The sequence below is a fragment of the Rhipicephalus microplus genome, chromosome X (assembly GCF_043290135.1).
Source record: "Rhipicephalus microplus isolate Deutch F79 chromosome X, USDA_Rmic, whole genome shotgun sequence".
Classification (NCBI taxonomy): Eukaryota; Metazoa; Arthropoda; class Arachnida; order Ixodida; family Ixodidae; genus Rhipicephalus; species Rhipicephalus microplus.
In genome coordinates this window covers 346,370,402-346,383,025 of record NC_134710.1, presented here as the reverse complement: position 1 = coordinate 346,383,025, position 12,624 = coordinate 346,370,402, and the positions used below count along the sequence as shown (strand labels likewise).

General features: G+C 39.2%; 1 protein-coding gene across 3 annotated transcripts in view; it reads left to right on the top strand.

Moving 5' to 3' along the window:
- The window catches only part of LOC142776331 (CCR4-NOT transcription complex subunit 7-like), a 35,774-nt gene that overhangs the window by 16,345 nt on the left and 6,805 nt on the right, over positions 1-12,624 (top strand). The window lies entirely within an intron of this gene.

Sequence of the window (12,624 nt, the reverse complement as noted above, 5' to 3'; positions counted from 1 at the left end):
TTTTTTTCAAAAATCACTGAAATTCTGCGTAGTTCGAGATATTCATAATCGAACTTCGTGGACGAAGTTTTAAACTAATCTTGCCTGGAGCGCACACTCCTAGTGCAGCGAAACACAGGCACCAAATTTAGAAACCCGAGATGCTTTTGTTGTCTTAGAGTCCTGCATTCAGGGGGGGGAAAGTGTTTTTCTGGCCGATTATTAGTCAGCGGTGTTGTCCATAGATATCTTAATTTGGTTTTACAGAAGAGGTGAGTGCTCTCCCGAGTATTCAGGTTGCATCGACATTTTTTATGGTTTGATGTAAACAGAGGCCCCCCTGCCCCTTAACGTAGCAGCTGTCAAGTAAGTATTGTAAACGTCATACATCGTTTGTGGGGCACGCATAAGACTCCGACTGGCTTCCCGCGAGAACTATTGGTCATTACCCCTCTCGCTTTGTTGTTGATCTGCTCCTAAGGTGGTTTTGAATGCTTATGCCAGGAATGCTTTTTTTTTTTTTTTTTTTTGAGCGGGAAATGTTTAAAGCACCCATATCAATTCACTCTGCCACCCACGGTTCCCCCTAAAAACTGCTCGTTCAGCATCACCGAAGCTTTAGTGCACATAGTTTCAGGTGCTGCCTGCTATGACGCATTAGTTTCTTATGGTGTTTAGGCAGGTATTTCGGAGAGATGCGAAATTGTTCTGAATTAACAATTCTGATTAATTTTATAATGCATTAGTGAATTTACGATTCAATTTTGGCCTTACCAGATACAATGTTGCTAATTACTGTAAAAAAGTTACAAACAAAACTTTCTCTGTCAGGGGCCCTTTAAAAAGGCAAATAGTTTAAAACAGCATTTTTGCAACATGCAGGCATAGCCACAAGTGCTGACAGTTTCTCACACCTTGGAATAATATTTAGGCCACAACAGCAATTTACACCACCTAGATAGCCTATAATCTACCTGAAAAAAAAAAATGCACGATACTGGGTTTATTCATATCTTGCTGCTCCTGAATGATGTATGCTGCAGCATTAGGCATGCAGGTTATATCCCTGATGGCTTCTGAGCATCCACTCAAAAAAATTTTAATGTCTTGTGTTACATGAGGTTGAAAACTTGCATTATTTATTTTTATGTATTTTGTGAAAACCCAAATATTTTTCTCTTTGCAACCTTTCGGAAGTGATTTCTAAGTTTAGGATCACTTAGAATTGCAAAGCTTGTTGCAGTACTGAGCTACATGAGTATTGCCCTCAGGGGTAGAAGTTTTTGTATTTCATTTTGAATGTATTTTAATTGTTGATTAATTAAAAACTAGTTAGCCACGTTTTGGAAATGAATCTTTCATATGCTGTATAGTTGTTAATAGTTGTCATATCAAAAAATATTTCTACCTTTGTGAAACTTATGTTTTCTAGTAACTAGCTATGAGTCTAAAGCAAGGTTATGGTGAGTAGTTATTGCTCCATTATTCCTAGAAACAACATTAACTAATTTTGAAAAAAAACTGATTGATATATCTTAAAAATGATTGTATATTTGAAATCAGCAAAGAACACGAAAATGCCTGTGAAGTTTTATTAAATCTGGTAAGGGAAATCTTGATGACTTTTAGAAAACCATTTTCCCCCTTACACTGTGAAGAGGTGTGAAAAATTGTTTTGGCTCTGTGCAAGAAGTGCCGCAGTGGCCTCCTCTGTGTTTTGTTCTTCCTAGATGATGGAAAAATTGCTATTCCAGTTTTCTTGTTCTCCTTTTGACTAATAGATAAGCACAGAACACTATGCACGAAAGTAAGGTGATGCACCGGCACAAGTCGGACTACTTGCAGCTTTTCATGGAAACAGAAGTACGCGGTGCACTGTCATTCAAAATTTATCGCTCCCATGTGATTGGTTGTTCTGGTCTGATGTCATAGATTGGTTGTACTTCATGCGTGCCTTGCGTGATAAATTTTGATTTCGGCCATCGAGCTTGATGATTAATATTTTGGTATAAGTACAACTTTATAATATATAAACACTAGCCCTCATGTAAATAATTTGAAAGTTAATTGACAAATTTGTTAATTATTCACACCTGTGTCTTGTTAACTGCAGCAGAGTACTTGAACACTGTACCTTTCATTGGAAGTGAGCTAACGCTTAGTGTTGTTGGCCCATCAAAGCAGCAATGTCTACAAACAGGTGCTAGGTTTGGAATATCTTGAGGAACGATTTAATGGGACAGCATGCTAAGACACTGCTTGTACTGACACATACACATTATTATTTGCTATGCACAGCTGGCACAGTACAAGAAAGAACAAAATAAAGAGAAGTTGTTTTTTAAGGACTCGTGAACCACCGCTTGGGCTTTGTAAGAGAGCACATGCTGTGGATGTCAGGCATTGCTGTTTACATCTCAGCCAAATCTTGCTGTCATGCGCAGTAAATAGAGTTGAGAGGAACAGGTCAAAGCTGCCATTTTTTCATACAGAAACATGTGCTCACTCTCTTCAGACCTGTTGTTTGATGTCAAACAGCAGATGGCATACTATTATGCAATAGTCAACAGAAATTTACAGCATTGTTTGGTTCACTTGTGCTTTTTGCCACTGGGTGCTGCCTTGGGCTGGCACTGCACTTCATAGTCTGCTAACATTACACGTAACCATACTCATGCCCACAGTAATCACAACAGAAGAGAGTGATTGTGTTGTACCACTGTTGGTAACGTAGCTTCTTTGAGCTTTTTGCGACCATAAACGAGTATAGCCATCAAAATATTTCTTTAGAGTAGGAAAGCTGATGACTACACTCGTCAACAGCAATGTGGAATCAATGAGGATTTTCTGCTATAGTTGTATTAATTAATGTAATGAGCCCCACTTGTCCATGCTTATTCTATCGAGCTTATTCTTCCTCCTCCTCTTGTTCTCGCCTTTCAATGTATTACCTGCATTGGTACCATGCATGCGGTAGCTTTGTACACAATAATAAAAAGAAAAGTTACTTCACTGAAATAATGGTAACATTTTATTCAGAAAAGAACTTCTACATGATGAGGGAAAGAAATTGCTAGGTCGTTTTGGCAAGTTTTTTTTTTCTTTGGTTGCAAAAGGTTTGAAGGGACATTAAAACCAAAATCATTGTAAATTGTCTGAATAATGGTCTAAAAACCTCATAGTGCTACGTTAGTACCAAGCAAAAGCTTTTTTTGAAATAAAATCATGCTTTAATGGTCTGCACAGCATCGGTGCACATAAGCACTAAGCTGGACGAGCTTTCTGACGTAGTGGTTGCCTTGCCCAATGTTCCCCCCCCTTACTGCACTGCCGCCAACGTTAGCAGCAGCAGAGCAGAAGTAGTGGGAGCCACAGCAGCAACAATGGCCATCAAAGCTTGCTGCGATGAATGTCGTTGGTGAATCGGACATTAAGACATTGGCTCGTCACACTGGCTGGGAGACACAGCACTAAGCCACTTCCAGCATAGTGGTGCATTTTAAGGCACCCGGTGAGAAGACTCCTCGGTTTCTTTGCTGTAGCACAACCGGCGTACACAATTCGGCCATCTGGCAACATCACATGCACACAGCATTTTGTCGAACTTTTCATCAGACTTTCATGAGCTTGCAAAGCATATGCAGTATTACGGAATACGGAAATGACAATCGAGACGTGAATGCATGAGTGAAGCGCAGTCTGGTGGAAATGGAATTACTCGCACCGTTCCCCGTGGTAATGCAAAGCGTTTTCTTTTTTTGAATCGAACTGAAACACAAAAGTAGCATTTTATTGTAGGCTATGACGCACAGAAGATTTTTTTATTGAATATTGTTTCATTGACTCTTGACCTCATCGAGATCATTCGAAAGTGTCCCACTTGTGGTGCATATGGTGTCATACATTTACTCAATTTCTTGTTAAGTAGAGCACTGCTATTGATAATATTGACATTTGAGATGTTCTCAAACATTGATCTTTCACTCTGACATAAATTGTTGTCTGCCTTTAGTGGCCCTTTAAAGTGCACAATAAACACCTGTATCTTGCTGGATTTTATATTTTTTTGGCAATTGACTCCTTTGCAATAAACTTTGATGCTGAGGTCATTCATTGATTGCCCATAACACTGGTTCATGACTCTTTTGAAAAGCACTCAATGGCAATATTTTTTGTCTATCAGATGAACAAGGCACATCGATAAAGTTATTTTTTTGCGATTTACAGCACGCAATAGCTGTTATGTTTACCAGCTTTCATATAAAGTGTTGCAGGGTCCCTTTAAAAAATGTTACTACAATGATGTAATGAGTACTTTTTTTATTTGTAGTTAACAGAATTTTTAGAAATTGGTTGTTACTTGTAGCTCATTATGTTGCATTACTCAAAATTACAGACATTACTTGAACAAGAAATCTGAATACGTGATTTACCAATTAACGCATTATCACTCACAATTTCCGATTTAACCAGTGTATATAAATGCCATGACAGTTGTGTACTTAATTTAGGTGCATGTTCAGGACCTCGGCTGTTGGATATTTATCTTGAGTCTTTCTTGACGACATGCCTCGTAATCATGCCATGGTATTCCTATGTAAGGTGCCTAAAATAATTTTAGTACACATATGGCAGTTCATGCTTTAAGACAGTGAATTATAAGGTATAGCAAATGGGAAATGATTTTTAAACTAGCACTAGTTAGGAGCTAAACAGTGCCAACCTTGTGATAAAAAACAGTGTTTATTATAACTTTTAAATTTATTTTATTGAAGGTTAACAGATGACGAAGTCGAGAAGGTTGTAGCGTTTGTAATTCTGGTTTAGCTGCATTGTAGCAATTACGATAGAAGTATGCAGAATTTTATGGTGTAGCAAAAAAAAAAAAAAACAAGCCCTTCAAACATCCCCTTTATTTGTTTTAAAATATTTCATATATACCTCAAACCCTAATATAATGAATTTGGATATAATTATCAACTGGTTTTAATGGTGTAAACCAAAAAAAAGTCTAGCAATAAAGTGTTAGGAATGCACCTTTTTAATGAGTTTGTGGATATAACAAACTTATTTTTGTCCAAGATACAACTTGGTTATAGTAATGAGGTTTCAGTGTACCTTCAAAATACTTACATCAAAGCTGACCTTGTTCTCTGAATATAAACTAGTGAGCGTTATTTGTAGCATTGTAGCAATTACGATAGAAGTATGCACAATTTTATGGTGTAGCAAAAAAAAAAAAGACAAGCCCTTCAAACATCCCCTTTATTTGTTTTAAAATATTTCATATATACCTCAAACCCTAACATAATGAATTTGGATATAATTATCAACTGGTTTTAATGGTGTAAACCAAAAAAAAGTCTAGCAATAAAGTGTTAGGAATAAACCTTTTTAATGAGTTTGTGGATATAACCAACTTATTTTTGTCCAAGATACAATTTGGTTATAGTAATGAGGTTTCAGTGTACCTTCAAAATACTTACATCAAAGCTGACCTTGTTCTCTGAATATAAACTAGTGAGCGTTATTTGTGAAATCTTTTTATACCAATCGTGAATGGCAATGTGTAGCATTAAGTATGGTTTGAGTTTGCAGTTAATGGGTAATTATTCAAATATGCATTCAATTATGATGCCAGTAATCAGAACCTTTTACTGTAATGCTGCTCAGGAATTGAGCTAAATGTCATGAGAAAAACGAGATTTCAACTATAATATGCCATGTTCCTTTTCATTATATTATTTCACCACTATTAAAGTGTGAGCAGTGCTTAAAGAAAAGAAAGTGAAGAAATTTGGAGCTTTCGCTAATGTGATAACTTTTGGGTTGTTCTTTTTATTTGGTCCTATATCCCCATATATTTGAGGGCAACAATAATAGGCACTAACAGACAGCAATGCCAAGAAAAGGAAAAGGAATGTTATTAGAAGTAATTATAAGGTATTTGTGAAGAAAGAAAAGTGGATGAAAATATAACTTGCCACGATCACTATCTGAAGCTGCAACCTTCAAATAATGCATCTGATGCTCTATCACTGAGCTACAATGGCGGTTGAATGGATGGATTGATATGGCTGTGCCCTTTAGATCGGGCAGTCGCTAGCCCCACAAAGCCGTAATACCTAATGAACCAAAAACTAGATTTATTTTTTCCTTAAAATAGTGAGATGAAGGATTCATACTTTGTAGTGAAGGTTTTAATTTTCACTCGTGCCTTGACTTCAGCCACCAATCAGATAAACTTCTTCCAGTTAATTCTATCCCCTTTAAGTCTATTTTGCCTTCCCTGTCCCTAAACCCCAGTGCTTTGAAAAACTCTGCGCCATCATCCTGTGAAGCCCTTTACAGAACATTATTAAGTGTTCGGCATTTTCCTCTTCCTCTCCACACACACTGCATACCGTGTCTACCCCTTCATATTTGGCCCGATATGTCTTGGTTCCCAATACTCTCGTCCTGGCCTCAAACAGTAGAGAACTACCCCGAGTATTATCATAAATCTTTTCATTGGCAATTTCCTGTTCGATAGATCTCTAGTGTGGACTTCTTAATCATGCTGATTCTCCACATATCAGTCTCAACTTCCTTCACCTTCTTCCTAACCGATAATTCTTTTTGGTTTGTCCCTCTGCTGTTTTCTAAGTATTTACCAGTCAATTTTCTGGTTCGCTTCCTCTATTTTGGATCGAAATTTGTCATGTACAAGTAGCTGAATACCTTCCTAGCCCAACGCTTCTCCCCAATTTCTCTCAATCACTTCTCAAATTTTATCTTGCTGCTAGCTTCCCTGCCCTCAAATGATGTCCATTCCTAATCACCTTGTACTCCCTGATTTGGTGTATTCCCGTGAGCGCCTAAGGCAAGCCTACCTATTTCATGTTGCTTGATTTCTAATCTGGCTTGAACTTCTGATCTTAGCACAAGACCGCATTGCCGAACGTCAGACCAGGAACCATGCCCCTTTCCATATTCCTCTCACTACCTCATATCTCTTGTAATTCCACAGTGCCCTGTTTTTCATAACCGCTGCACTCCTGCTACCTTTAGTCGTCACGTATATTTCATGTTCCCTTAGGTACTCGGCCCCATTGCTTATCAGTACAACCAGATATTTGTATTTATCTGTTATCTATAGCGTGACCTCCTGTATTCTAAGCTCACTGCCTTCATTATCAATAAAAATCATGGCTGCTGATTTTTCCTTACTGAATCTGAAATCTAACCTATCTCCCTTATTACCGCAGATCTCTGTAAATATTTCTGTTTGTCGGCCATTAGCACTATATCATCTGTGTACATCGATGCTGGTAGTGCCTATTAAACGAGTTTTCCTTGTTCAATGAAAGAGAGGTTGAAGCCCAGTTCACTTCTCTCTAATTTGGCCTCTAATCCTTATAGGTACATCATGAATAACAAGGGTGACAGAAGACAACCCTGTCTAAGCCCTCGTTTTACTTCTGTAGACTTGGATACCTGTATTCCCACTTTATAACTGCCTTGTTACCTTTATAAATATCCTTTAAAAGATTAGTGACCCCAACTTCCACACCTAGTGTATCCAGAATTCCCCACAAATCCTCTTGAACCATGCTATTGTATGATCCCTTGATATTCAAAAATGCTAGCCACAGGGCCTGTGTTCCTTTTCTGCTATTTTGAGCACTGCGTCAGTGAGAACAGATTGTCTTCCAACCTCCTGTGTTTCCAAAACCCACGCTGCAGTTCCCCCAGCACCCTCTCATCCTCTATCCATGCCTGTAGTCTTTACTTTATAATCTGCATCGCCAGCCAGTAGACCACTGATGTCACTGTTATAGGATGGTAGTTGTTTATGTCAGCTTTGTCCTCCTTTCCTTTATAGATCATGCTCATCCTGCTAAGTTTCCATCCATCGAGGACTTCACCATCGATTATTATTTTGCTCACTCCCTCTCTCAAAGCCTGCTTAGACTTCGGACCTAATGTCTTTATCAGCATAATTGGAACGCCATTTGGGCCTGTTGATGTACTACTAGGAACCCTCTTCTCAGCCCTTTCCCACTCTCATGAAAATGGAGCCATTGCGCCACTTGATTCATCCTTGTCTATTGTGGTGCATAAAGCACTTTATTGTTGAAATTTTTCTGTCAGCCTTGTTCTTATATACTCAATAACTTCATCCCCTTCTAGCCTAGCACCTTGAGCTGTAGTTATAAACCTCTGCTCTAGGCTCGTCTCATTTCTTAGGGAGTTTAGTTGGTTCCAAAATTTCCCAGTTGTCTTTCTATCTTTTTTATGTACTTCTGCTACCCACTGAGCTCCCTTTCTTCTAGTCTTTTCATTGATCAGAAGGGATGCATCCCTTCTGCAGCTTAGAAAGATTTCCCATTTTCTTTCAACGTCATCTGTCCGTTCACCCCGCTGCTTAGCATGCCTGTGTTTCCCTAGAGGCTTCCTGACGTTTTGCTATGACTCTTCTAACTTGCTCATCCCACCAACTTTTTTGTTGGTGTCTTCTTTTCTGGGATGACATGTCACGTGCCTTAGCAAGCTCTAGCTCAAACACTCTATTTAGATTCGTGTAAATTCACACTGCTTTATTACCCTAAGTGATTACTTTCTCTATTTGTTTAGTAGCTATTTCAATTTGCCCTTCTCAATAAAAATTTTTCTGTAGTTGCTCATCTCGTCTCCTTCCCACATTCACTGCTCTTCCAAAACTTAGCTTGATACGTTTGTGATCACTACCCAGACTTCTGGAGCCACCTTCATCTATGTGGATTCCCCTGAGCTTATCATACATCTTATGTGACATCAGTGCGCAATCTATCGTCTACTGCAGCCTTCCTACCTCCCATGTTATTTGCCCTTCACACTTCTCAGTACAGTTTCAAATGATGAAATCGTGTCTTTCACACATATCCATGATCATTTTGCCTGTTGGGTCGGTATACCCATCTATATCTTCTATGTGTGCATTCATATCTTCTAGTATAATTATCTCGCACTTTCCTCCTAACTTCTCAATGTCCTTTGATATACACTCTACCATTGCCTGGTTTTCCTCTCTGGCCTTTGCTCCCGTCCACAAGTACACCGAACCAAGGAGTGTAATTTGGCCTGCCACTTTCCCTTTTAGCCGTAAATGTTCCTTGCACTCCTGCTTGACCCTTTGCCAGTCTGTACTTTTATGAATGAATGCCCCCATACCACCCCTCTTTGTGCTGCCTTCTGTTCTATTAATATATTCCCATGCGTAGTCCGGATTGTTAGGAGGTTTTTCCATGTCCCTAAGATGTGTTTCTACGAACCGTATACCATCGGCCTCTCCTCTCTTAGCTGTTCTTCAATCTCTTCCCACTTCAGCCTGTTCCTGCCATCCTGCATGTCAATGTACCCTATGTCTGAATTGGCTTGGTGCTCATGGCTACGTCTATTTCTGCCTTGAACACTACCTATCTTGGATACTGGTGCCACTTTGGAATCGTATTTGTCCATACCACCTGTCAAAGAATCTCCCTGGTTCTTTTCTCGTTACTAGCTATCTTGCACCCCGAAGGGCCCGTGTGCCCCCCAAAAAAGCTACTGCGCGTCCTGCAAGTAGCCAACCCACCTCATGACCTAGCCGCTCATCGAACTGAATTCTGTCTCGTTGAAAACCAGCCCACCTATGCACGTCTCTGTTTATTTTCACCACCTCAAAGCCTTTCTCTTGACTCATCCATCATATCTATTGGTTTGCGTTGACAACCGTTCTTTGCTGGTTGCCGCCAAGCAGCGGTATCTCTGGTATCATGCATATCACTACCTGTACCTGAGGAGAAGTGGCGCGCATGTCATCGAACCCTTTCGCCAGTGTGGTCGCTAGTCCTGCCACATCTTCAATATAGACATAGTTTAAACCCCTTGAAATTATCACGAGGTTTCGTCTATCGGCTGTAGTTTTGAGTTTTGCGCTCGCTTGGCTCATGACTGGTTCCATCTTGCGTCCTGGTAACGTCCCTACTGCAACCCTCTTGTCACCTGTTACCCCCTTTTTGATTGCTTCTGCGCATCGATTTAAATTCAAGTCCCCAGCGATTATCACATGCTGCGACTTTTCAGCTGGAGCGTCCTGCACCTGGGGGTTACTTGCACCTGTGACACCGGCTGCTTTGTCCCCTCCCAGCCTCACCACTACATTGCTGAAACTGGGCTTTGCAACAATTGAGCCGGTTGAACCTGTTTTTTCCAAACTTGCTAGCTCTTTCTCCTCTGCCGTTCTGGTTGCCGGTGCTCTACTGTTCTCACCGTCGGCCGCTCCTTTGTTCACCTTGGCTAGTGCTTCCTCAGCAGACTTCAGCCTTTCTCCCATTGCCCTCGTTTTTTTTGCTATTTCACCAATGCAGTCTCCAGCTCGGTGATTCTCAACAGCAGTTCACTCTGGGCAACCATTGTTTTCTCCATTTTTTCCTTGACCTCACATTGCCTACACTTCGCGTCAGCCTTCTCTCCATTTGCTTCGGTGGGAACATCAGTCAGCCCTACCTGTTGACATTGCAACGACTGTGAAACACTTTTTCCTCATTTGGTATCATGTTGTACATAATTTATTAAAAAAATATACGAGATGGCAGCTGACCAATAATTCCTTGCTTAACACCTCATGGGGTTAAGTCTGCCGGAACGAAATCCTCTGTATCGATGAAAGAAAGAAGTCTTAATGTATGGGCTCGTTTTAATTATCCTTTCATTCACTTTTCTTTCTCACATTACAATTACTTCGAATAACACACCCCTATACTTTCTGTGGCAGTTTTGTCTGTTAGTTCTCTTATAATGTTGTGTCTAAGCAGCAGCAAATGTGTCTTCGACCTCAACAAGTGGGCCCTACTCTTTCTGGTAGTGTATATGCAAGCACTTGGTTGCTATTATCGTACATGCCCGAGTATGGTTGCTATATTGAATGCAATGAGAAAGTTATGTGGTCTTTCTAAATGCAAAAAAAATCGTGCTTGTTATATTAGGTGTACTGCAAGTCTCGCTAACCAATCCACTCTCTCAGATCCTTGCATAAATATCATTCATTGAATGTGGAGTATTCGGGTAGCCCCTTCGTAGGCATTTTGCTTTTTTACAAAATCATCTTGATATGCAAAACAAATGTGGCAACTTTTTTGGGAGAGTCCCTACATTTATTTCATACAGTGTACAGTTGCGAATATCTTTGGAGGTATTTTTTTGATGGGACGGAAAAATTATATTACTGTTTGCTTCGTTTTTTTTTTTTCAGTAAGAACTTTCTCGCAAAATTTTCCAGTGTGATGTTTAAGAAATATTTTAATGAGTAGAATTCTAAGTTCTTAATTTGGCTGTGTACTCACTGCACAAGCTCTTGATGAAACTGTTTGAAAAAATCATGTGCAAAGGCAGTGAAGCACCAACATGCACCATGTGCATTTAAACAAATATAATGCAGCTTCATAGACTACTGCCAAAGATGAAGCACTGTTCGAAAAGCTTACATGCTGCCTTCACCACCTGAGTTCCTAACCACCTCCTTTTATGAAAAGTATGCAACCAATTCATAGAGACAGATTGATACACTTTTCAACTCTGGTAATATGTAGTGTAGTGGATTTCATAAACTGAGGAAATATTTGACTGTGGTAGCCTTAGCTTAATTTTCAGTAAACAATGTTGTCAACATCTGTTGCATTACAGATTACTGCAGTCGCTTCTGTTTTCACTAGCAGTGACATATGCTGGGTCGTGGCCAATGCTCTGCCTAATATACAAGTCCACATAATGAGTTGGTGTAAACCAAAAGCAAACTAGCTCAGCAAGAGAACTAATTATTTCAATGGTTCCCGAAGCCCTTTTTGAGGACATCAGGAAAACACTCCATATCTGTAGATGAGCATGCAAGCCAAAAAGTGTTGCACTGCATGTAGCAAGTTATTAACAATTTATGTTAACATTGTAAACATTCTGCTTTTAAAGGGAGATACTACTCGACCCTTTTTTTAATGTTCACTCTAGAGAAATGAAACTTCAGCTGTTTATGGAACTCGTTATGCTGATTTAAATTATTTAACTAGTTTTTTGCAAGTTGCATAATTATAGCTTTGTGACTTGACAAAGTGAAAACCCTGACCCTTCTGCCTCCCCCTCTTTTTATCCCTAAACTTCTGTAATTTTTACCATACATAGTTCATAATGTTTCAAATAAAGTGTAGAATACAAATAACTAATTAGGAAGTGCATACTAAATATGTAATATGCATGAAAAATGATAGATGTAAAAATGTCTATATTTAACCTATCCTAGCAAAGGTTTGCATACAATTTTTACTATATAATAGACTATTTAAATATAAATTAGATAAATGTATTTGTGATACTTTGGAAAAAAGTTGGGCAAAATTTCATGCAGATCTGAGCACTAGAAGTGTCAGAAAAACGAGGGGCACATTGAAAAAAATAGCAAATTTTGTGTTTTGAGAAAAATGAGATTTGAAGTTAAAATTGAGTTTTTATTTATGAAACATGTCATTAAATACCAGGAAAATTGCACACCAAAAAAAAAAAAAACAACCCTTCTTGTAGTGGCCACTGCCACAAAAATACGCCAGCATCATGAGTTTGTCCCTCTCGACTTTTTGAGCCGACTCCTCACAGACA